Source organism: Nothobranchius furzeri, chromosome 3, assembly GCF_043380555.1.
Source record: "Nothobranchius furzeri strain GRZ-AD chromosome 3, NfurGRZ-RIMD1, whole genome shotgun sequence".
NCBI lineage: Eukaryota > Metazoa > Chordata > Actinopteri > Cyprinodontiformes > Nothobranchiidae > Nothobranchius > Nothobranchius furzeri.
In genome coordinates this window covers 567501-595000 of record NC_091743.1, presented here as the reverse complement: position 1 = coordinate 595000, position 27500 = coordinate 567501, and the positions used below count along the sequence as shown (strand labels likewise).

The 27500-nt window shown below is 45.6% G+C and overlaps 1 protein-coding gene across 7 annotated transcripts in view; it reads left to right on the top strand.

The window, feature by feature from the left end:
- The window catches only part of epha8 (eph receptor A8), a 411677-nt gene that overhangs the window by 14033 nt on the left and 370144 nt on the right, over nucleotides 1-27500 (top strand). The window lies entirely within an intron of this gene.

Here is a 27500-nt window from a genome sequence, read left to right as displayed (position 1 = left end):
TAGTTCACAAAGCTAGCTCGGTTCTGTGCTGCCCACTGGATTCAGCTGAGGAGACGTGTGAAAGGAGGATGCTGGGGAAGATGACCTCCATCTTAAAGCCCCTCCCACCCACTGCATTCCCCTGTGGAGACCATGGACAGCTCCTTCAGAGGCAGACTGAGACATCCCAGATGTAAACCAGAACGCTGCCGTATTCATCCCCTCTGCAGGAAGAGTGTAGAACTCCTCAGTTTAACTGGTACTGGCATGATCCTGTCACACAATAACACCAAAGCAATATTCATTATGTGTTCAATAATCGTTCGATACCAGATTTACGTAGTACGTCTGTGTCTATTGGAGTATGCTGCACGGTGTTGGAACCCACATTTTTTCCGCTTTTATTTGTGATTTTTACGTTACAAGTCTAGAATACTGCCTATGTGTACTTACATGTACCTTTGTTATTATTTTTCTTAAAATTATTCTCTTAATTGTTGGTGCTGCTGTAACAAGTGCATTTCCCCACTGTGGGATCAATAAAGTCTATTCTATTCTATTCTATTCTATTCTATCCTATTCTATTCTATATGGCCATTTTAAATCATTGAGATCTGTGGAGATATCCACAATCTTCTAAAAGTTACACCACAAATGCTAAACAGTTATTTATTATTTTTATTTATTCTGCATTTTTATCAGCTGTGACTTTACTGATTTTCATGGTAAATTATTGGTCCTTCAAGCTAACCTGTACCCAGAGGTGGAAAGAGTACTAAAACTTCCTACTTAAGTATGAGTACCAATACTTTGATAATTTTTTACTCGGGTAAACGTAAAAAGTATCGTAAATAAAATGTACTCAAAGTAAAAGTCACTTAGTTACATTTTTGTCAGCGTAAGTAGTGCTAAATCACAACACCAGTTCACACACACACACACACACACACACACACACACACACACACACACACACACACACACACACACACACACACACACACACACACACACACACACACACACACACACACACACGCACGCACACACACAGTTTGATGGAGGGATTTCTATCCAAACATTGAGAGCAGGACGTGCACATTGATTGGACGATGTTTTTCCACAATTGTTTGTTTCAATTGTGATTAAAATTATTGTTTATTTTGAGGGAAAAATAAAATATTTTTTAGATGCCATCAGCGCTGACTTGATGAAACTGATTAGCTCCATGAAGCCAGCTGGCTCTTCGGTGGACTGCCTCCCGGCTAAATTGGTGCGTGACTCGGTGTCTGCGCTGAGCCCGGCACTCATGAACATTTTAACATTAGCCTCAGCACTGGAGTGTTCCCTAAGGTTTTTAAAGATGCGGTTGTTCAGCCGATATTGAAGAAACCTGGTCTGGATCACTCCACTTATGAGAACTTCCGCCCTATATCGAAAGTCCCGTTTCTCTCGAAGGTCCTTGAGAAAATTGTGCATAGCCAGATCACTGCCCATATGAACAACAACTCGCTGCTGGATGTGTTTCAGTCAGCCTTCAGTCCAAACCATAGCACTGAGTCTGCTTTGATTAGGGTGCTAAATGACATTCTGGTCGCATCTGACTCTGGGTCTGTGGTACTGCTGCTCCAGCTGGACCTTTCAGCGGCTTTTGATACGGTCGATCACTATATTTTACTGGGTCGGCTTGGGTCTTGGGTTGGGGTGACGGGGGTGGCGCATAAATGGTTCCACTCCTACCTATCAAACCGTACCATCTCTGTACAGATTGGAGACTGTGCATCCTCCTGTCTTCCACTGCCTTGGGGGGGTGCCACAAGGTTCCGTTCTTGGGCCATTGCTGTTTTCAATCTACCTTCTGCCTCTGGGCAATATCCTGAATCAGCATGGCCTGTGCTACCACGTCTATGCAGATGACTGTCAGCTATACGTGGAAATGGACGAGAAAAATGCGGGCTCGAAATTGGCTGCATGTATGGATGATGTGAAGGGCTGGCTGGCATCCAACTTCTTAAAACTGAATGAAAAGAAGTCTGAGTTTATTGTTTTTGACCCCCGCAACCACCATGGCTCTCACCCTGTTTGTGACCTTTTAACCCTTAACTCCAAACAGTGTGTGACGAGTCTCGGGGTCAAGCTGGATGCTGGACTCACAATGGCCCCACAGACAAACTCCGTAGTGAGGTCTTGCTTTTATCAGCTTCGCCGCCTTACTCACCTCAGACGAATCCTGAAACGGAGGCATTTGGAGTAAACCATTCATGCATTCATTACCTCTCGCCTGGACTATGCAAACGCCCTCCTCGTTGGTGTTCCGGTCTCTGCCCTGAATCGGCTGCAGGTTGTTCAGAACGCTGCTGCCAGGTTCTTGACGAGTACACACCGACGTAGCCACATTACCCCTGTCCTGGAACATCTTCACTGGCTCCCTGTCATTTTCAGAGTACAGTTTAAGTTACTGACCTTTGTATTTAAAGCTCTCAATGACCTGGCACCTCCCTACCTCTCTGCCCTGCTCACTCCATATGTGCCCACCCGCACGTTGAGGTCAGCTGACCTTTTGCTGCTGCACACGCCGCGGATGAGACTCAAATCGCGGGGTGAACGAGCATTTGTCCATGCTGCCCCAAAGCTATGGAACTCACTGCCCATTGGAGTTCGGCAGGCTCCATCTCTGGTGGTATTTAAATCTCGTTTAAAGACCCACTTTTACACTTTGGCTTTTAGACAGTGACTCGTTTTAGTGTTTTATTGTGTCATTGTTTTTATGTGTTCTTAGGATTCATCATGGTTTATCTGCCTTTGATTGAGATTTTTATCCTTTGTTTTAGCTCCTTGTAATGGTTGTGTTTTGTTTTAGCCTGTGCAGCACTCTGGGCAGCTTCCATGCTGCATTGTAAACGTGCTATATAAATAAACTATGCTATGCTATGGTATGCTATGCTATGCTATGCTATGCTATGCTATGCTATGCAGTATGTGAGGTGTCTCAATGTTCTCATGACAAAACTCTAACATGAGACTGTGCTCTAACCTGTCACATAACAAGCCTAATGCAGTCAAACATTTCAGATGGACCGTTAACGATTGTCATTGTTTATGAAATACAAGTTACATTACTTCAACCAAGAAATAAGATGCATGGATTTGATGAAACCAGGCGGTCTCATGCAGTCCTATATGTGTAACACACACACACACACACACACACACACACACACACACACACACACACACACACACACACACACACACACACACACACACACATGGTTTAGAGACGGCACTCATGCAATATTTGTAATTTATTAAGCGTATAATTTATTTTTACTCAGTAACAGAAGTGATTTAAAATGTAGTGGATTACAATTCTTTTTTAAAAACGTACTCAAGTAAAAGTAAAAGTACAGATTTTAAAAACGACTTAAAAAGTATAAATATACAAAAAAAAGCGACTCAGTTACAGTAATGTGAGTAAATGTACTTTGGTACTTTCCACGTCTGCCTGTACCTGACCCGGACTTCTTGTGTCACCGGTTCTAGATCACTCTTACCTGTTCGTCCATCCTTTACTCGTCTGTGCGGAGAAGGCTCTGTCCAGGAAGTCATGACTTACTAAAGTTGTACTTCTCTGTTTCATTTCGATTGTTGGTCCAAGACTGACGCTGAAAGCTTCCAGTGTGAGACAACGTCTTTAGGTGCATCAACAACACAGGTCATGACCTTCTCCCATTGATGGTCTAGCGGCTGGTTCGTCTCATCACTGGGTGCCACTGTCTCGCCTCGCTGCCTCCTGCAGCTCTAATTCTCGTCTTGGCAGCAGTCTTCATAAAGACATCAGCCTTGTTAGTCGGCTGTCGGCAGAAGTGTAGGAGCCACTAGATCAACCTGTCCTCCTGAGCTGGGAAAAGCCAGAGCTCACAACGCAGGTGCATCTCCTGAGCCTCGTCTAGCCCATTATGGTCAGACGTCAGCTGTGCGGTGTGATCACAGCTGTTGTGTTGGTAACACGTGTCTCTCTGCTTTGCTAGCAAGCAGGCTAAAAGTCCCTCTGAGGAAAGGCTGAGCATCAAACCAGAGTGGAAGACAGAGCTGCGGTTGTTCCTGGACACAGGTCTTCATGATGTTCCCTTCTGATTGATAACAGAGGTGTGCACCTGCAGCAATGGCCTCCTCTCTTTAGCCACATACTAATGAATGAGCAGCAGATGAGTCTGAAGGAAAAGAGTGAAAAGGGAATGCAAGATGAGAAGGAGGTGGAAACTGTCGGATCACCACAGGACAAGAGAGAAGCTGCTGGAAGGCATCTCTTCAAGGTCCATCAGGCTGGCGTCTTCGTCAAGGCCAGTCGAGAGCGTCTAGCTGTTAATTTGCTGCCCTCGATTCTTTTCAATCCATTTAAGGCTTTAAATGTTCACCAAGTTTAATAGAATCCCGGCGAAGGTCCAATATGCTCTGATGAACACAGGCAAACCTGCTCCGATTGCAGTGGAATCACAGGCCCTCCCAGCTAATGAGGTCGAACTCCAAGTTTGTTCTAGTCTGACTTTGGGAGGAGAGCAAGTAGCTGAGACTGCAGCTCGGCGACAGCACCGGGAACCCGGACCCACACACGCTCAGATCCCAGTCACCATTCCTAACAGCATTCTGACCGTTCCAGCATGAATCACTGCTCATGAGACCCGCACACACACCTGTCTTCCTTAAAAAACACGTTTTTTTCCTCGCAACGTTTTAACTTTAATCTCAAAAGTGGGAAACGAAGTGAAAAATTCCTCCTCGTTTACTTTCTTCTGAATGTTGCTGCTGTGCCAGATCGCCACAAAGCTCTAAAGCAGATGAGCAGAGCTGAAAATGAGAGAACGATACGGCTAATGGTGAATGGTATCAGTACGGCGGTAGGAACAGCAGCAGAGGAAGCTGAAACGGGCCGTTGGACAGCCCGGCAACGTGTCGTCTGACTCTCACCACACGTGTGAGGAAGTGAGTTAGAGCACAGCAGGGACTGATCAGAGAGAAATACCTGTGGGAGGACACGGTGCAGGGGCAGAGCATGCTGCTTCAGGTCGCTCTAATCCCACACAGGATTATAATCTGTTGATGAGAAAAGCCCAACCCGAGACTGACTCACGCCAGTCTCACTCAGCCATCCGTGTTGGGTGTACAAGATTCACTTGTTCACCACATGATCACTGTTCCTGCTGCATGACATCATGCGTGTCACATGGAGCTGTCTTGTGCTCCCCATAAACAGTCCCCGCGCTGCACACGCTCACCCTAAAGTTCCACCTTCTACCTTCCTCAGCGTTGTGCTTTCTGAGTTCTGATGATTGAATTCAGTTCAGACATCCAGAACCAGTTTAACCAGGTTAGCTACAATGACTGGTGCCGTACCTGCTCAGGTTAGCCTGTTTAGGCTGGATTCAGAGCACCGATGGGTGTTGGTCCTCCATGTTTCCTAATCAGGCATCAGAGGAGCTGACTGACCCAAAGCTCTGAGGGTTTGAACACGGTGGTAAAACACGGGCTGACAGGGTTGAGTGTTTTTACTGGTTGATCCAGTGAGAGACAGGAAGGTTTGTGAACTGGGTCAGAACACACGCTCGTTCAGTAAACCCACACCTGACTGAAGGGATGCTGCGCCCCTGCAGGTGCACTGGGGTAGGTGCACCACACGCTCGCGTACGGTTCAGCGAGCCCCACACTGGCTGTGATGCAAGCTGGTGACTGTCTCCCAGGGCCTGTTTCCATTAGCATCTAACGTGTTTACACCCAGTAATCTGTCCATGCATCACCGCCAGGATGCAGTTAATATGCAGGGGGGGGGGGGGGGGGTAGCTCATCTGTCAAGTTAGGAACATCCTGACACCCCCTCATGGTGACGGGTTTGTAAGGGAAGGAGAGCAGGAGGGTGTGTGTTCTGTGGCTCTAACACTCGGAGGGCAGAGCAGGAGAAACGCGACTCGATCAGACGAAGGAAGTTTTACCTGAAGGCTGTTTCAGCTTCTTGCGTCAGCGCATGCTTCACCCCTGAATGAACCTGATAGTAAGAGCAGGACAAAAGAAATAAAACTGGAGTAAATAACATCTGAAGTTCTGGCTGAGGAGGCAGAGTGGGATGAAGCCTTCAGGTTTCTAACACCGCTTCTGTGTAGAACATTCACGCCACCACCACACACACACACACACACACTCTCACACACACACACACACACACACACACACACCACCACACACACACACACACACACACACACACACACACACCTGGGAAACACTTGTTTTATTCTTCGGCCGTACACACACCTACGTCTGATTTTATTTTCAGAATTTCACGATTTATGGTTGTGTTTTCGTTTATGATGCAATTATTAAAATGTCAACAATTTTCTAGCATTCTTTGAGAATAAAATCAGAAATATCACCCCCCCCCCACCCCCCCCCACCCCCACCCCCAACCCCCCCCCCCCCCCCACCCCCCACCCCCACCCCCCCATCCAACCCCCTCCATCTCAGTCCTGGGCTGTGTGTACTCCTGTAGCTTTCCAGGACAGTTGTCTCATTCAGAAACATGAAACCAACCTCATACATTCTAGACATTATCACTGCTGCCTTGTTCATCAGGAGGTTTGACCTAACTGGGCCATGCCTTGTGGATTTTATTAACTTACCCCTACAGTCTGGCTCCGTACCGTCTGTTTTACAACATGCATGCCGAACCCATCCTGGACTCATCTCAGCCTAAAAACTACAGACCCATCTCTAAATGACCCTCTATCTCTAAAATACTGGAACAGGTTGTGGTGGATCAGCTGATGACTTCTCTGGAGCTACACAACAGTTCTGATTAGTTCCAGTCTGGTTTTGGTAAAAAGCGTTCAGCAGAAACAGGTTTGCTTAAAGTTTCCATGACATCATGATGGCTGCAGACAACGGGCAGCTCACAGTGTTCGTTCTGTTAGATGTTTCTGCAGCTTCAGACCCTGCTGATCTCAGCACCTTCATTAACAGACTTGGTGACTCGGTGGGGATCTCTGGAACTGGTCTAGACTGGTTTAGATCGTACCTTTCTATGGCTTGAGGAGGTCTCGGAGACCTCTGTGTTCCACCCGGTTCTACCCAGCGGTCAGCCCGGCGTATCTCTGACTCAGAAGCTCTGGTGGTGTGCACAGTTAACTTGGTTGTAACTAGGTTGCTACCTCCGTTAGCTTAGCTTCCACCTCTGTGTTAGCTTTGGGTTAGCTTGCAGCTACATCGCTTCAGTTCAATGGGTGTCGTCATTTGATCCGAGCCTTACAGCCCCACCTCTCTTCCCTTTTTTGGAATTGTCTGGGCTCGACAGAACCTGTGACACGGTCAGAATGACGGTGGTGGCCACCTCCCCAAAAACAAATTCACCAGCCTCGGCAGCAGCCTCAAAGGTGTGGAATGCTCTTCCATTTAAGGTTAGGATGGCGTCTTCATTGTCAGGTTTAAATCGCTTTTAAAACTTCAAATATTTAGAGTCTTTTATTATAACTTATTCTCAGCATTATACTGTTGTTTTGACAGTTTTAGTGTTGTTGAGCACTTTGGTCAGCCTTTATGCAGTTTTAAAGCGCTACACAATAAAGATGACTTGCCTGGGATGGAAACGTGCCGTCACGTGTTGCTGCTGTATTTTACTTCAGTGTTACACAACGTTCCTCTACTCCAGGGGAAGTGAACCTCATGCTCAGGGGCTGAAGCGGAGAAACAAGCTGCCGCCATCCTTGTTTTGTTTTTTCTGCTGGCCTGTCACCTAAAGGGTCAAGGCGCCACACTTGTGGACCGTTTTCAGCATTTATTTAATGTTCACAAACTGAATTTGAATTGGCACGTCAAATCCCGACTCATTGATTAAATGGTGACTCAGCACACCTTCTTAGCCTGGTCCCTTCCATGGACATTGGCCTTTTCTCTGGTTCAGTATGCACAGGCTGGAGCTGGACCAGCTGACTGACAGGAGTTATCACCATTCATCACTGAGCATAAGCCAGGCTGATAACGCTCTTTAGGTACAACGTCAGCTCACCGAACGATGAAAACGATTAAAGGGCATTAGTGTGAAACAGCAGAGGGCTGCAACAAGTCAACAGTGTGGATGGAAGTGGGGTAAGTAGGGCAACATCAATGTACATTTATTCATTTGAGAGGAGGGTGAGAGTGAGGCTGGTGTGGAAACATCTGAAGGCTTCTGGGTTGGGCTGCAGGTCGAGTCTCGACTCCCAGCTGTACTGCCTGCTCCGGCTCTCCTCCGTTCAGTCCAGCTAGCCTCTGCATGAACCTTCTGCACCACACATCAATAAGCTGAGAAGTACTTTGCCGGACCTCTGCAGCAGCAGGTCAAACAACAAGTCACGACGTTTCTCCTTTCCAGCAAACGCTGCAGAAAAACCATCAGCCTGGTTCTCCGTGGACCCCACTGAGCCCAGAAATCACATTGCCATCTGCTTTCAGACTTCCTTCCTCTTGTTTGCAACTCTCCTGTCCCTTCCCGTTTTTCCTCTCACCTCTCCTCTTTACCTGCTCTATAAATAGCTCCGCCCGCCTTTCCTTTGCGTCTGTGTTCCCCGGGGACGCCGGGCAGGCCTGGGAGGCAGTGTAGTCGGCTGTTCACTCCTAAGTCTCCTGGGAGCAGATGGGCCTCGCCGGCCCTCAGCATCCTCCACCCTTCATCATGCAGGAAGCATGATGCCTTGCAGGCCTGCACAGAGCAGGGTCCCATGCATCAGCCTGGGAGCACCTGCTAAAATAAGATATGAGAGATGGTTACATTGGCCGGCGTTAATCCAATCAGCGACGCGGAGCCTCCTCGGTCCGCTCCGGCTAACCTAATCTTGTGGTTTTGGAGAGGGGTGAACCGTGGAGTGTTTACATTACATTCTGCTGTTTCTTTCTTCCAAAAGAGCTGTCTCCGGTGAATTTTCTGCTGATATTATCGAAAAAGTTGCGCACTGCACATCTTCGTGCTTAATTTCCATAACAATTTTGGAGGCTCTGTCGCTGATGATGATGTGTGTGCTCCGGTGTCTCCTCAGTAAAAAAGTTGTAGGGAAGAGAAAAAAGCGTGTCCATGAATCCATGTGCCATCAGTATTTCATCCTTTATTGCTGTTAGGATTTACAGTTATGATTAATAAAGTTTTTGTCAGCAGGAAGAACAATAATCAGTCACACACACGAAGGTAAATAAATATCTCCAACTCGTGTTTTTCCACTGGATTAGTCTTTAGTTTTCCTCATTGATGCTCAGACCAACTGAAATGCGTTAGGATTCACTGCCACGCTTCTCTTCTTCTTCGGCATCGATCTGACAAAAATCAACAAATCAACAATGCATGAGCAAGCTAACAGTCTCATCAAAGAAGAATCAGGCGTGTGGCAGAGGCCTAGTACTCTGAAAGGGTGGTACGCCTAACCAACCAGGACTTCGATCCAGGTTCCCTGCATGCTGGAGTCCCGGTGGGTCCAGCTGGGGTGCAGTCCTCCACAGGGACGGATCCTTCAGATCTCTGTGAGTGAGAGATGCAGAACCACAACTCTAAATGTTCTTCAGCAACACCGCTAGACTTGTCTCAGACGTTTCAAAAGCATTTGATCTGTTCTTTTTTCTAAACGTCGTCTGTAACTGAACTGTTTAGTGGATAAAAGCAGTCTGACCTGCTCCCACTGACACGTTTTAATGAACAAACCAGGGTCTGAGACGCCAGGCCCTGCTCCGTCACAGTAAAACTGCTGATCTGGACGTCCTCAGCAGGAGCAGACCCACACAATGCTCGACATCAGGCTGACAGACAAAACAGCCAGTTAGTTTCTCAGGATGAAGCCAAGCTTATTTTATGTAAAGTGGTCTAAAGCTCGCTGTAGTTCAGGTGATTACTGGCTCCAAATTAAACCGCGGTATTTCTGGAAAATACACAAAATGCTGTCTACCTCCACCTCAGCGCCGCTCTGAGGCCGACGCCCCTTTCAGAAAGAATAAGTCTCCACCCATGCCTTGACTCCCACTTTATATCAACACCTTTGAACATTTCAACACAAACAACATCATTTTTGGCTGATAAATGCTTGAAAGACACACGACTACGGTTTTAAAAAAATGAGACAGTCCCGCTCTGTGCTTGTCTTCTTTGTGTTTATTGGCGGGTGGCATCTAACTTCCAGGTGCGTTTCCGCCACCTGCTGTGCTGGAGTGTGAGTCGGAGTAAGAGCGTATCAAAATAGATAAATAAATATTTAAAATAATAATAATAATGCATTCTATTCAACAAACCACGGTGATTTAGATGCTCAATAACCATCTTATCTTTCCTTTCTTCACCATTTAACAAATTCTTTACATTTATCACTCCACCTCCTGTTGTTTAATTCCTCCCTGAGTCGTCCTCTACTTTCCTCATACTTCATGCAGTTACATAAAAATGTTCCACGTTTCTCCCCCCACCCCACGTCCACTCAAACCTGTGGGATGTTTCCCCGTCAGAAGCATCGTATTATTAAGCCCAGCATGTCCCATTCTCAGGCCCTGTCCACACGTAGCCGGGGATCTGCCAAAACCTAGATATTTGTCTACGTTTTGGCCTGTCGTCCACACGAAAACGGATCATTTTAAAAACTCCGGCCAAAGTGAAGATCTGCGTTTTCTCCGTTTTGGGTGTCTGCGTGTGGACGGACAAAACCGGAGTTTTAAGGTCCGCAACGTCACTTTCCGCGACAAAAAATGCTGACATCACGTGTGCGACCTGTGTTTACACTAGCCGACAGCATGGAAGCCCTCAGAGCTGCGCTCTGTCACTACCCGATCCATCAATGGTCCAAGCGCTTTCTGCTTGTTTGTTTTTGCAAGTGGAATTACTGCTCCTTGCGGAAGACCACAGACGAAGGACGAGGTTAAGAACGGGGGAAGTACTGCCGCCTACAGGTCTGGCATGTCCTTAACAACGTATTTATCCGGGTACGTGTGGACAGAGTTTGTTTTTAAACGAGGTGGTGTGGATGCAAGTTTCTGGAGGGGCGGATATTCGTTTTTAAAACCCCGGCTACGTGTGGACTAGGCCTTCATCTCTAAACTCTGTCTGGTCTGAGTCTTTCTGTTTGCAGGTGGGCGTGTCCCGGAGAGCAGCTGCTGTGAATCTTCTCATCAGCGGTCAGGGGATTTAAGGAGCGGTGTGACAACTCACCAGTGCCGGGTGATTTGTCAGTATTGGGTACCTCTCGTTCATTTGACTGCACTCTTCTCCAAGAAAGAAACTCCCGGATCACCCTGACCGCCTGCTCTCCACGCTCACCTGCCCCGCTCGGATACTTTGGATTCCTGCGCTCAGCTGCCAGCCATCATCTCTGCCCCTCACAACCACCTCGCTCAGCCAGACCCGACTCGCCCTCCTCTCAAGCTCCCCAAACGCTCTGGAAACCCTAAGCCTCCTCTCACCCCGTTTATTTGTATTTTCCTGCAACGACTCATCATCGTCTCTGCTACAGAACGCCCTCCCGAACCGCAGACCTTCACCCGCACTTCTACCAAACAAACAAATACTTTTTACTTACCTTTGCCTCCGTGGTGCTTCTACATGTCGTGGGTCAAAACGACACCCCAACATGACAGAAACAAGGTCCGATAGTCCTGGGGAAAGCACGCTGCATCAAGTAAACAAATTCAGCTTTTGAAAAAGATTTTATTGCAAATGAACGCCGTTGATTAAACCAGCTGACTCAACTAATAAAAGGTCACAAGTTGAATTCAGACGGGCACAAAGTGATTAACATTGTCCACCTCTGAGCTCTCTGAGTAGTTTACACAGCTCTGAGCATTACAGATACACCGTTAACGTACTTTCAGGTGCTCCGTGTTAAAAGCATGATTGGATCTGCAGTTCAGAGCTCAATAGCACCAATCTGAACTGATTAGATGTTCTGATGATTCTATCTTACCTATTCTGTGGAGGTACGTTTGGCGCCATAGCATTTGTGTTTTGTCCCCGGGAACGTTGAAGTCACAGAGATTCACCGGTACAAAAGAGCTGCTGCACATATTCAGAGTCTTTGTTCCAAGTACACACTTTGTATTTGAGTCACACATCAGAGAAGTCATTCAGCTGCAGTTTTGCCCCAGTTGAGCCCAAACAAACAGTGTAAAACACACACACACACACATCGGTGTGTATGAAAACAGTAACTCGTGCCTGTTTTACTGTCCCTCACAAACACACTACTGTCACGCTTCACACATTCTTCATGGCAGGTACACACATTTATTACTGCAAGTGACACAATATGGAATTCCTGCTCTAATCATTTTGCTCCACTGAGTCCGGCGCATCTGTAGACTAACTCATTCAAACACTTGTGTTAACATCTTCCCACACACACGGTTGTGTCATTTCCTTCCTTACCACAAACAAATGAGTGAATGCAACTGCACACAACTGCTGATGTGAGTCACAAACGCTGCTTTTCATGCTACACGTTCTCTTCACACTGCCCACTTCTGCACCACTTGTCTCAGGCAGAAAAGGTGTTGTAACCTGTGGGCAATTCCTATGCCCGTACAGCAGGGGGCGCTATTAAGCTCAGTGTTAAACAGGAAGTATACCTTCAAGGATACCAGATTGAAGGATTAGATGGATGTCTGCTGCTATGTCTTCATTTTAGTAAAAACATAAAGTCTGTGAGGGACAGTAGGAGAGCCACACGTTATATTTTCCAAACACAAGGATGTGGATGTGGTTTGCACCGTTTGTTTTGGCTCAGTTGAGGCAAAACTGCAACTGTGCGATATTTTTTTATCTGCGACTCAACATCCATTTTCAAATTTTGCTCCTGTGGAAAACTAATAACCCACCTTCCCACCGGCTTCCCGTCTCTGTTATGTCCATGTCCTCCCTGTCCCTTCCATACCCCATCGCCCTTGTCCCCTCAGACTTCACTCAGGTCTCTCACTCCTGCCATTTCCTATTCCCCAGCCACTTAGCATTATTGTATTTCTCTTTAGTTTCCCTTTAATCTTTGTTAAGCCTTAGTATTGTCAAGTCCCTGTTTGTTTAGTATCCTGTTGTATCAGTGGCCTTTGACCCCGGATTTCCTGAGCAGTTGCTTTGTTCGTTTATAGTTATTGATTCTCCTGTTGTGTATTTCTCAGTTAGCTTCTGTTTCCATTAAACCCAGCATCCATTTTAGTTCTCCTTGTATCCCCCAGTGGCGTTTAGGTTCTCGATATGAAGTTGTGTTATCCTGTGGTAGCTATCCTCCGTGATGCTCTATATTCTCTTCCAGGCATTTTGTTTCCACTAATTGTTTGCTCTTTCGTTTGGTTCATTTGCGTATCTCTGGCTTTAATATCTGAGGTGTTTCTCAATGTCAAGGCCTTTCAATTTTTAAATTGTGTATACATCGGTTAAATAAAATATGTCAGCGAGTTACTACCCGCTAGTCACCGAAGCTGCAACTACTATCTACAAACGGAGAAGGAAGTGACGCCACCATCAGCGTCAGCTCTGAGGAAGTCTGCAGCCGCAGACGAAACGTAGCGGGAAAACAGGTAAACAGAACTGCTCTGTGTTTAAAAAAAGAACTACAGCCTGGAATATATCACAATATATTATTTTCTTATATTTATTATTTATGTCAAAATGAATGTTTTTTTACATTCTCACGTGTGAATAGCAGCTGAAGATACATTTCTAAACTGTATAGAGAACAATTTAAAGAACATTTAATGTTTTAAAGTTATCTAAAAAAACCTTCAGGTAGTTTTATGTTGTGTCCTGATTCATTCTCCAAAATAAGCAACACAAAAATACTCCTAAAGTAAATAAAGATGAAGGTATTTAAATAAAAACTCAAGCTAAATGTGATGAAAACACAAATAGTTTGAACTGCAGTGAAAAATGTAAAAACAGAAATACCATTTCTTCCTACAGTGGTCGGACCGTCCGACGGGCAAACTAGGCAGGCACCCAGGGTGCCATCCAGAGGGGGGCGCCAAACTGCGCCCACACCACAACCAATTCGCCCAAAGAAAAACCATACCGTTCTATGTCGTATAGCTCTGGCCTTTAAGGCAATGCCTAATGGATAATCCCTCACTTCCTTATTTAATCATTGATGAGGTTTTCCTGTACGCCCGCCTATGGCGGGTCAAGCCCTGACCCTATAAGAGAGGTCAGGGACCACAAAACATCTTTTTTCACTTTAACATCCTTGTCTCTTGTTGAATCTGTGTAAGTTTGGCAACTGGACTGAAAATAAATTTAGGATTATTGTTATTCTCTTCAACTAGCGACGAAAAAAAAAAATATAGCCATGCCCTGATGTGGGGGCTGGGGGGTGCGTCGACATGGTCGGGACATAGAAGGGGGTGCGCGGCTAAATAAGTTTGGGAACCACTGGTCTACAGTGTCAAAGGTTGCAGTCAGGTCCAGCAGGACCAGAACAGAACAGTCCCCTGCATCACTGTGAGTCAGAAGGCCATTAGAGACCCTAAGAAGAGCTGTTTCAGTAGAATGAGCTCTACGAAAACCTGACTGGAAGCTATCATAGATGTTATGTTCATCAAGAGCAGCTGTGAGTTGTTTAGCCACAACCTTTTCCAAGATCTTGGAGATGAACGGAAGTTTAGAGATGGGTCTGAAGCTGCTATGGAGAGAGGGGTCGAGACTCGGTTTTTTAAGAAGTGGGTGGATTACAGGAGAACGAGGGATGAATTTGTCCATGTAAAAAAGTGTCTCAAATACAAAAAACACCATATAAACACAATAGTAAATGCACTATCTTGGACCGGATACACGACAGAAAACCACAGAACAGCGCTGCGGCCTCTGCTGTCCTGGGTTTGGGTCTCCCCAGGAGAAGGAAGAGTCTTTAGGCATAATGTGTCTGTCAGTGCGTCTCTCTATGGCGCTGATGCAGAAGCATGGGCTTTAAAGACCTGTCGGCTCCACACCCCCGCCCTGTGTGTGCAGGCACTTAACACTGGTGTTTAAGGGGCTCGGCACTGCCCCATCAGTTAACCCCAGCACATTTTCACAGCAGGTTTTTGGCCGCTTAATAAACATCTCACAAACAGTCATTAAATACATTAGGCTGTAGAACTCCAGCACGTGCAGCACATGTGAAATAAAATGTAAGTGTTGGCGATATAGACAGACTGCAGTGAGCATACAACAACTTCCTGTTTCAGTGAGTGTGTGTGGTGCTGCTCTGCACCATCACACAGGACCTTAGGTGGGAGCCATCCATCAGCTCCCTGCTCAAAAAGGCCCAGCAGAGGATGTACTTTCTGCGGCAGTTGAAAAAGGCCAAGCTGCCGGCCCAGATGATGCTGCAGTTTTACACGGCCATCATTGAGTCCATCCTCACCTCCTCCATCGCTGTGTGGTACGCTGGAGCCACGGTGAGGGACAAACATAGACTGCAGCGCATTGTGCGCTCTGCTGAGAAGGTGATTGGCTGCAGCCTTCCATCTCTCCAGGACCTGTACGTCTCCAGAACTCGGGGGCGTGCAGGTCGGATAGCAGCTGACCCTTCTCACCCGGGTCACAGACTTTTCGAGCTGCTTCCCTCAGGCAGGAGGTTACGGTCCATCCGGACCAGAACCTCCCGCCATAAGAACAGCTTCTTTCCATCTGCCGTTAGACTTGTGAACAGCTTATAAACACACAACCATGCTGGTCTTCTGTACTCGACACAACGTCACGTTATCGGCCATGTTACCATTACCTGCCTTTTTTTATAGTTGAAAGTTTTATTCTATTTTATTCTATTTTATTCTTATTGTGTCTTCATGTTCTATGTAGCACATTAGCACCGGAGCAAGTTCCTAGTTTGTGAATTGTTTGTTCACTGCCAATGGCAATAAACCTATTCTGATTCTGATTGTGATTCTGATTCTGAGAGAATGGAGGCAGCTCTCATCGCTGCCTCCAGGGGGCGCAGTGCCGCACACACTTGACACAGAGAGTTGGCACTAGCCTGAATTAGTTAGTGTGCAGGGCAGCTCAGAGAGAGAAGGGGCAGGCTCATCTCTGTTTCCCCTCATGCTTCTGCGTGTGTATTTGATCAGGAAACAGGTCAATTCAGTGATTCTGACCATAAAAGTATTAAATCATACAGAAAACTAACGCTTAGACCACTCAGTGGACACATTGACTTTATATTATTTATATTATTATTGGGGCAGCAGTAGCTCAGGAGGTAGAGCGGGTTGCCTCATGATCGGAGGGTCATGGGTTCGATTCCAGCTCCCGCCAGGGGTATCCTGCTGTTGTGTCCTTGGGCAAGAGACTTCACCCAACTTGCCTGTGTTAGTGGTGGTCAGAGGGGCCAACGGCGCCAAATGGCAGCCTCGCCTCTGTCAGACCTCCCCAGGGCGGCTGTGGCTACAAGTAGCTTACCATCACTAGCAGTGTGTGAATGTGAGAGTGTGTGAAAGCGTCTTTGGGTGTCTAGAAAAGCACTATATAAGTTCAATGCATTATTATTATTATTATTATTATTTAAAAAAATTGTATTTTACTGGTCATGATGACAGAGGGGCAGTGCCCTACCCCTTCTCCTCTGACCGCACATGACTGGTTGTAGAACCCTAAGAAGGCACTATACAAACACAGGCCATTAAGGTGGGAAGGTTGTTTTCTGTTCAGCGGAGTCGATGTTAGTGCTGCAGGCAAGTTCCCTTCCTTCAACACAGCCCATAACGCTTCTCTGTTGAGTGTGGACACTTGCCCTCCCTCTTTTCTTCTGTGTGTGTGTGTGTGTGTGTGTGTGTGTGTGTGCGTGTGTGTGTGGTAAACCTGCAACCAGGCCGCAGGCATACAGACACAAACTCCTCACGAACCTTCTGTTTGAAGTGAGTTTTCAGGGTGAAGACAAAAATAATAATAATAGTGATGGAGGACCACTGACCACCGCCCTGGGAAATATGGGGCCTCTCTCTCTCTTAGTGGACAGGGAGAAGTTCCCTTGTTGGTGGAAAGCTTTTTCATTTAGTGTGCTCCAGCAAGCAGAGGGGCTTATGAGGAGAAGGAGAGTTAGATATTGGTCTAGACAGGTTTGGGGAGGTGGGAGAGCCGGATGGGTGGCTGAAACTTCTAATCTGAGCAGAAACAGGAACAAACCTCCCGCCTCTGTTGTAAAACTTTAACTTTTTTGAGGTATTTAACTTATGTAATGATCATGTTTTCTACTAATAACAACAACAGAGGTACTTGTGTTCACACTGAACACTCAACATCGTTGACTCTGAGTCCCTTTGCTGTTACCAATCAAACTGTGGCCTGGTGTCAAACATTCAACTCTTCTAAAGTCGTGTTGTGATGGAATGAAACTTTACAACTTTACTGAAAATGACCAATAAGATGTGATGATTCCATATAAACATGAAATACCAACCTGATTGATCTTTCAATGTTTACTCAGAAGATTCTAGTTACTTGAACCTGTTCAGGGACCATAAACACACTTCGTATTAATTCACACAGAGTCAGTTTAAAAATTGAAGTTAATTATTTTTCCTAAACGAACGATGATACATGACAAGATATGAATAATGAGATGTGATGTAATGTGAAGCTAGGTGTTGTAGCGACACCATTCTTTGTATCTGAGAGTTTGTGAAGTCTGAATTGTAAAGGATTTGTTGTTTGTTTATAAACTAGAGTGTTGTTTATTAACCTCATCTGACGCCAGCGTGCAGGCGTACGATACCCTTGGTATGAGTTGCTCCCGGAGGTCATGAGGAGCGCGGTCCGAGTGGTGAGGTCACTGGACGTCGAAACCACAATACTCAGAGATTAGTAGCTTCCTCTGAGTTCAGCTTCACCGGCCATGGGATGCGACCCGGGGTCTGCAGGTCAGATGTCTGAGGTGTGAAGTAGCTCTGAAAACAGCTGTGGTGTCTGTAATCACTCGCAGCGTCGCAGAGAGGCTTTGACTGGAGGTCAAAGGAGATGGTTTCAAAAAGGCTTCTTCCCATATTTAGCCGAATGGGGAGTCCGCTAGAAACTGGATTAATCAGGAAGTGATTCTTCTTTTATTGAACTCATTGTTTATATATTTCGGCGTATTCTGGCAAATCAGAATTCGACACGTTTTGAGGGTTTTACCAGACAATCCTCAGGAGCCACGCCTTCTTCAGATACAAAGGTGTTCAGCACTTTGTGATTCAGAATGTTTTAAAACACTTATGTGAAGTGAATATTAACATTAATAAGTAACTTATTGTTATGAGTATGAGTGGAAATTAGGGCTGAGCCATATCATACCTTTCACAGTAATACCGGTACCATGTTGGGCAATGATAAGGAAATGAAATATTGCGATAGGACAGAATGGGTAAAGCGCGCTTGCGCAGTGCCTTTGTTCTCATACGCTCATACGCACATGGCAGAAAAAGCATGGCGACGACGGAGGAGAAGGGCGAAAGCGGCTCGTTGAATGAAACAGAATTTGTTTTTAAAAAAAAGGTGCTACTTCAGTGGTGTGGAACTGGTTCGGTTTCCGCCCGTCGGATACCCTAAAAAGCACAAATTTTTGTAGAACATGCAAGCGGGCCGTCGTGGCGAAAGGAGGAAACACCACAACCCTATTTCATCATTTGAAGCAGAAGCACTTTTTGGAGTACAACAAAGCTGTTAAAGCACGTGAAGAGACGTCCACTTCAACAAGTGCGGTGGTAAGACCAAAGAAGCTGGCTCAACAAACAATCGGCACGGCTATAAATAGCTGCACCCCGTATGACGAAAGTAGCAAACGCTGGAGAGAACTAACTAATGCAGTAATGCATGGTTTAGCCAGGGATATGATGCCCATCCAGAGTTTGGAAAAGGAAGGTTTCACAAAGATGCTTAAAACCTTTGATTCACGCTACAAGCTGCCCACCAAGAAATACTTCTCTAAAGTCGCTTTGCCTGCTTTATATGAAGAGGTTCGCACTGAGGTGTCAAACGCATTATCGTCTGTGGAGTTTTTGCGTCCACCACGGACCTGTGGTCAAGCCGAACATCAGACCCCTATATGAGCCTCACAATACACTACGTGGACAAAGACTGGAAGCTACAAAACAATTCAATTCAATTCAAAAATACTTTATTAATCCCAGAGGGAAATTAGAGTTTCAGTACACACAATTCTGAGATCAGACATACAAACATAGGCATAGACACATGACAACAATTGGTGACTGTGGTCATTCGCAACCAGGGCTGGACTGGGACAAAAATTCAGCCCGGGCATTTTGATTGGAGACCGGCCCATCACCTGTTTTTTTTGGAAAAGACATTAAGCCTTACGCTGTTTCTGACACAACCACCAACGTACACTTTCTTATTGGTAGTATTTATGTATCAATCTAATAAACGTAAACCTACACCATCCTTCCTATCCTGGTATTCTAAAAAGTAGGGTTGGGGGTAAATGATTATTTTTAAAACGATTATTCTGACGATTATTTTATCGAATAGTCGACTATTCTAATTACTATTTAGATGATTAATCTAGCGATTATTTTTCTATTGCACAATTAATAAAAACCAAAAAATCTCTAATAAATTCCTCCAAAAAATTGATGAGTTGTTACTGTAAGAGAATAAACACTACAGGCCTTCCATTTTGTATAACACTGCTTTTATTGTGTTGGTTGGTTATGTTCTGGTGACGTGTAGAACTTATTTATTTTTATTTATTTATTTTTTTACCCTGTCCTGTCTGGCTGTGAAGCAAGCAGAATTGATGTCTGAATGCTGGTAACAAGCCTTACAGATTTACTCTCAGGTGGAGCATCAAAGCGTTTGCTTTTAATGTCACGCCTGATACTTAAAACTTTATTGTTATTGTTGTTGAATGCTTTGTAATTCCGACCAGACACGGAGACAGAGGTGAAAGAGAAAGGAAAAGAAAAGGTGGGGAGAGAGGGGGGGGGGGGTGTTCCACAAAAATAAATGAACCAGAGTCTGCTTCCAGACCTGCAGAAAAAGACAAAAAAATGGGACACAACAACAATACAACAAGATCTAGCTATCACTGCGTCAACTTGATGAAGAAAATATATAATCAACATTGCTTAACTGAAAAATCACGATAATAAATCACAGTGCATTAAGTGCCCACCATAGTCTTAAGACCTGTGTTTAACGTGCCCAAGCCCATACTTTTGAGAGCACCTTGTGAGCACCTGTGTGTGTACACGCGCTTGTTTATGTAAGGTTTCTCTATAGGAGCGTCCAATAGAGTGCGAGGGACCACAGATCCGCCCCCCAAAGATGCGCAGGAGACAGGGGGAGCTCCAAGTCCCAGAGATCCAGGTGCTGCCCCCGAACACAGGAACCCCAAGGAGACTGCAACCAGGAAAGCCCCCCCCCCCCCCCCCCCCCCCCCCCCGAGAGGCACAGAGAATCGCCCCGGGGGGCCACAACCAGCAGCCGGCAGAGTCCCGGGAGATATCAGCGGCAAGCCCACAGGCCCGCCCGCAGCCTCCCACCCCCTTGCCGGCCGAGCCCGGGACCCAGCAACCCAGGACCCAGGGGTGATCACCCCCGCCGGGGACCCAGCAGAGCCTAGGGACCCAGACCCCACCAGGCAGCCACCGGGATCTATCAGGCAGATGCCTGAATCTTAAACCCCCCAGACCCGGTTGCCACGAACACTCAGACAGACCATGGCACAACCCCTCACACCAGGTGTGGCAGGGGGAGGGAGGACAAAGATCTATATCATCAAGAGAGGTTCCAGGAGAGGGGAGGAGTCAAAAGCCCCACCTGACATATACAATCATACACAAACACAGTCACACACTCCCTCCCTCATGCTCACATATGCACATACAACCCAAGACTTACAAAAATGCACGCCGGACACCCACTCATGCTCCCCATACACACCCTATTCACTCTGGTCCCGGTACTGCTGCACACTGGGTACAACCATCACCGGTAACCAGAGTTTGACCCTTTCTGCTGGGGTGCTGATGAGCAGGGTCCCCCGCCCAACGCCGAGCACAGCAACCCACCACCCCAAACCCCAACCAGACAGCCAGATCTCCCTCCTAGCCTCCAGCCCCAGGAGGCCTAGCAACAACTGAGGTGGCTAAGACCCCTAGTCTCCCTCCGCCTGCTCCAATATAGTGTTGTGTGATCATGAGGTGTATTCCATGGCTGTGGTGAGTGGGCAGTGCGGGCATCATCCGGCCTATGTCAGCTGGTGCCACCGCACCACCCCACTTACACCCTCAGCCATCAGTGTCTAAGTGCGGTTTAAAATTGGAAGTGGGCACCGGCACCCGGGAGGAGGCTGAAATATCCCCCTGCCAAATGCCGTTGAATGTGCTCACTCCCAAGGCCCTAAGTGTGTGTTTGTGTGGAATGTCGTCAGTGGAAGTGTATAAGGTGCAAATAAAATTGGGGGGTAGGTTGCCACAGGAATGCAGAAATGGGGTCCATACCCGCACTCCCTGACTTGCCCACCCCCCAAGATCCTATGTGTATGTTTGTGTGATGATGTGAGGGAGCAGGAGGAGAGAAATATGCAGGGATGGGGAGGAATGGCTGGCTGGGCTTAGCCCTCCAGGGAGCCAGCTCCCCTACTGGCTCCAATAGGCACCTCTGTTGTCAAACTGCCACCCAGGGCATGGAGACCCCAGCCCATCCTGCCAGGGTCCAAAGCAGCAGCATTACAGAGCCCCACGGAGTCCGAGGGCACCAACCCAGCCCCACCCCAGCAGAATATCTATGCCCATCCCTGCATTTCCACAACTTCCAGAATATATAAGACATGGGACATCCAGGTAAGGTTGGGTCCTCCCCCTCCTGAACCTTCCCCCTCCCCTGTGATGGAACGGCAGAGGAGCCGAGGTCTACCTGAGGCCCCGAACCCGGGCCAGGCACTGCTGCGTGTTCCTGCCTTCTTCCCGGCAGCATACATGTCAGGACCCGACCCCCAAGGCCCCGCCCAGACCCGCCCAGGGGCATTGCAGCCGCCATGCAGTGACCCATGGCCGCCGCCAAGATCCCCAAGGGGCCCCACTCACAACTGCCAGTAGTGCACCCCCCGAGGCAACCCAAGCACCTCCAGAGGGGGGCAACGGCCCCCCAGTCCCAGACACCCCCCAGTGAACCCACCTCCAGGAAACATCCGGATACTCCAAACTCAGACCCCACACCCCCCCACCTACACCATCCCGTAGGACAATATCAACGGCCCCCCACCCTCGCTATGTGATGGAACCGATCAAAGGGGCCCAGAGAGATTCATCTGAAGTGGAAGCAGAGGCTATATCAAGTGCAATATGATCTAACAAAAGATTTCTATTCTGGTTAAAGCACAGAGTTTCTCTGTTTTTCCAATTCAAGAGGATAGTTTTCTTAGCGATGCATATGGCAGTCAGAACCACGTGAGCCAAAGATGTTTCAGTCGGGACATCGTCCAGGTTTCCCAGTAAACAAAGAGAGGGGGAAGTTGGGATATGACATTTCAGACATTTTGACAGATCCTCACATACTCTACCCCAAAATTCCTGGACAGGTGGGCAGGACCACAGTGCATGAATGTAATTGTCAGGAATGTTGTTTGTGCAGTGTGTACAGGTGTCAGACGACACAAACCCCATCTTGAACATCCGATGACCTGTATAGTGTACTCTGTGTAGAATTTTGTACTGAATTAATTGTAAATTGGGGTGTCTGATCATTTTAAAAGTTTTTAAACACGTTTGGGACCAGAAGTTCTGGTCAAAGCTAACTGATGGATCCACCTCCCATTTTTCAGTAGGGATTGCTATTCTATCGTCTATTTTGGACAGTGTCTTATATACTTTAGACAGCAGTTTGGGGGTTTTGAGATTATAAAAGTCATATGCCCTTGGTGGTGTTTGTAATTCTATTTTATTGAGCTTAAATTTTTGTTTGACTACAGATTTAATTTGGTGATATTCTAAAAAACTATTCTTATCCATTCCAAATTGGGAGACTATTTGATTAAATGGAATGAAGTCCAATCCTTCATATATGTGTTCCAGGTATAGGATTCCTTTATTTTTCCAGTCCGGAAGGTTCATCATTTTGTTGTTTTGCAAAATGTCAGGATTATTCCAGATAGGTGTGCGTCTGCATGGTACAAGTGAAGACTCTGTCATTTTAAGATACTCCCACCATGCTGTCAGAGAGGTGCTGATACTAATACTTTTGAAGCTTTCATGTTTTCTTATGCTTGAGCTAATAAATGGTAAGTCTGAAAGCTCTATCGTATTGCAAAGTGTCTGTTCTATATCTAACCAGGACTCATCTAGTGGGTTATCTTGCAACCATCTTGGTATATATTGCAGCCTGTTGGCTAAGAAATAATAATAAAAGTTGGGTAAATCCAGTCCTCCTCTGTCTTTGGTCTTCTGAAGCGTTTTTAAGCTAATTCGTGGAGGTTTATCCTGCCACAGGAATTTAGTAATTGAGGAGTCCAGAGATTTAAACCAGTCAGCTGGTGGTTTGTTTGGGATCATTGAAAATAAGTAATTTATTCTGGGTAAGACCATCATTTTAATTGTAGCCACTCTCCCCATGAGTGATATTGGTGAGGATTTCCATCTTGCAAGATCATCTTCCACTTTCCTTAAAAGTGGGATGTAGTTTAGTTTGGTTAGATCTGCTAACTTGGGAGAGACATTAATTCCCAGGTATGTGATATTCCCTGACTCCAAATGTGTATTAAGCAAATTGACAAATGAGAAATTAATTGGTAGAACTGTGGATTTTAACCAGTTTATAGAGTAATCTGAAACTCTGGAAAAAGAGTTTATCAGTTCTATTGCTTGGGAGAGAGAGGATTGAGAATTCTGGAGAAAGAGTAAAACATCATCTGCATAAAGACTGATCTTATGTTCTATTTTCTTACACTTTATCCCTTTAATATCTGTTGTTTGCCTAATTGCTGCTGCTAGTGGTTCAATAAAGATAGCAAAAAGTGAGGGGGAGAGTGGGCATCCCTGCCTGGTCCCCCTCTGAAGACAGAAGCTGGCTAATATTTGGTCGTTCGTCCTGACACGTGCTGTTGGTGAACTGTATAATGTTTGTAGCCAGTTTATGACGAAGTTCCCAAAGCAAAATTTATGTAAAGTTGCAAATAAGAACTTCCAGTTAACTCTATCAAAAGCCTTTTCTGCATCTAGAGATAATATACTAGTTTCCATGTTTCTACTGTAAGAGAAATCTATCAATTTAAGTAATCTACGTGAGTTTGTGGATGACTGTCTACCCTTAATGAAACCAGTTTGGTCAGGGTGTATTATGAAGGGGGTTACCTTCTCTAATCTTTTGGCCAGGGCTTTACAAATTATTTTGAGATCAACATTAATAAGAGAAATTGGACGATAGCTGGTTGGAAATGCAGGGTCTTTGCCTGGTTTTAACAAGAGACTAATATTGGCTGAATTCATGTTTGGCTGTAATCTGCCGCTCTCTTCGATTTCCCTCACCATTCTGAAAAATATTGGAGCCAGAATGATCCAGAATTCTTTGTAGAATTCTAGTGGGAACCCGTCTGGACCTGGAGCTTTCCTATTACTCATGGATTTAAGGGCTTCCTGGAGCTCCGCTGATGTTAGTGGCGAGTCCAGGACTGTAACTTGGCTGTCTGATAATTTAGGAAGTGTTATCCTGTCAAGGAACTCATTGATCTCATTATCTGATGGGTTTATCTGTGGTGAGTACAAAGTTTGGTAAAAGTCTCTGAAGGAGTTGTTTATTCTTTCAGGGTCATTAACTATATTCCCGGTTGAGTCTTTAACAGCAGATATGGTAGTTTTCTCTTTATTTATTTTTAATTGGCTAGCTAAGAATTTACCTGATTTATTACTATGTTGAAAGTTTTCTATTCGTAGTCTTTGTGCTTAAAATTGTGTCTTTTTGTTAATAATTCCATGAAGTTCTAATTTAGCTTTACGTAATTTGCTCATTGACTCTTCTTCTGTGGATGCCTCTAAAGACTTGATGATTTCCTCTAACTCCTGAATACGTTTGTTTTCTGTTTTTTTTTCTTATGTGATGAGAAAGAGTTTAGTTTACCTCTCATCACTGCCTTTCCTGCCTCCCAGAGAATAGATGCTGATGTTCCAGGCAGGTCATTATGTTCTAAATATAAAGCCCACTCCTTTTTAAAAAATTCGATAAAACCTTCGTCTTTAAGCAGTGATGTATTAAACCTCCAGTTTTTGTTTGGTGGGATTGTCTTCTTGTTTACCAGAGTTAATGAGACCGGAGCATGGTTGCTGACAACTATGGGGTGTATCTCAGTGTCTGACATGTCAGCCAACAATGAGCTGCTGACTAGAAAATAATCCAAACGTGAATGAGAGTTATGGACGTGCGAAAAAAAAGTATACTCTCTACGGTTAGGATGAAGAGATCGCCATGCATCACAAAGCCCATAATCACTCATGTACTGTTTAACTATGTTAGTGGATTGCCAATTGCGCTGAGTCCCAGCTATACTGAGCCTGTCTGTTAAGGAATTCATCCAAAAATTAAAATCACCTCCAAGTATAAGTGGACAGTCCAAGTGTTCGGAGAGTACAGAGAAAAAATTATGAAAGAATGAAGGATCATCAATATTTGGACAGTATATGCTGACGATACATAAGCTTTGGTTCTGTACAGATATTTTTAACATTATAAATCTACCCTCTGGATCAGAGACTGTGTCCAATACTGTGAAATTGATGTTTTTGTGTATTAAAATAGCTACACCTCTTTGCCTAGAGTTATAGCAGGCAGAGAACATGCTGGGAAACTCAGGTGTTTTAAGTTCATCTGCGGATGTGGCAGATCTATGAGTCTCTTGTAACAATATTACGTCTGCTTGCACTCTCTTTAGCTGATCAAAAATCTTTAATCTTTTCTCTAAGGAGCCAGCTCCATGTACGTTCCATGAGACAAACCTTCGTGCATCCATAGATGTGTGTGTGAGTAGCTAAAATATGACGCCTTCATGTGAATAACATGGAATAAGCATCTAAATGAATAAAATAGTATGTTAATAAATAACAGAAAAGTAAATAATAATAATAATAATAATAATAATAAAGATCCAACAGTGTTTGTGGTTGTATTATTTGATGCATAAATTATGATATTTATTCTGCTGTGAATTTAATATATCTATGTGTGTGTGTGTGTGCGTGTGCGTGTGTGTGCGTACGCGTGTGTGTGTGTGTGTGTGTGTGTGTGTGTGTGTGCGTGTGTGTGTGTGTGTGTGTGCGTGTGTGTGTGTGTGCGTGTGTGTGTGTGTGTCGGGTCTGACGTAGTGTTGGAAAGTTGTGTGGTTGTGCCGTACAGGTGTAAAGGTACAGAACCAAGTAAAGAGGAAAGGAAAATACAGATACAGGTTAAAAAAGAAGAAAGAACTAAAAAGAAGGGGTGATAGGGGTGTGAGGTGGTGATGAACAGGTGATCTCATCATCTAGAATAAGGATTTAGCAGCTGTTTAATCCTGACGTGCTCAAACCCAGTGAATCCTGATAAGAATAGTAAATGTCTGACCTGATGTTGGGCTAATACAGCCAGTCAGTCACTCCTCGCTCCTTGTAAAGTTTATTGTCCACATAAAGCTTATCCACCGAGATGACAGCTGTCTTCCCATCCTGGATAAACTTTTTACGCAGCGGAAAGAGGACCCGGCGTCGATCCAAAATCTCCTTAGGGAACTGGTCATTCACGCTGAAATCTTTCCCTTTGAGCTCTCTTCTGTGACTTTTAACAAGATCCTTCTGCTTAAAATGTTCAAATTTAGCCACGATGGGACGAGGTCTTCTGCTGTCCACTCGTCTAGCTCCAAGGCGATGTACCCGGTGAAAGGTGATGTTTTTATCGTTTCTTCTGGAATCTTCATTTCTGTCTGGAGAACGTTCTTGATTGTATGTTCGCAGTTCTCCGCCCCTCCCGTCTGCTCCGGCAGACCTGCGAACACCAGATTATCCCTCATGCTGCAAGCCTGAAGGTCCAAAACCGTCTCCTTCAGAGTCTTGTTGTCCCGGGTGATCCGCGTCATTCCCTCTTCCAGGGAAGAAACGGACTCCCGCAGAGACGCGTTCTCAGCAGCGAGCCGCTCAACCTGCTCCTGGCTGAACTCCAGAGATGTTCGGAGGTTCTGAAACTCCTGGTGAAGAACCTCAAGCAGATGAAGTCGCCCCTCAAATCCCAGAAGCCGTTTATCTATAGAATCTAATAATTCTAATACGTCCTTCCGGGGAGATGAGGCCTCAGGCGAGTCCTGAGGACGGCTCCTCTTGGTCCCAGCAGGTGTTTCAGCCTCAGCTGCTGATTTCTTGATGACAAAAACTTCGTCAATATAATTTAGTAAACTTTCTGAATTTTCTTCACTTACCTCCAGATTGAGTGAGTTATACTAACCAGATTATTTTTTGCGTTGTCAGTAAATAAATTAGGCGAAAATGTGTCTTAATTGTTTGTGGATGTTTGTTAACGAGCTGCCATCAGCTTCAAACGCTGCCGTGTATCCGGTGAT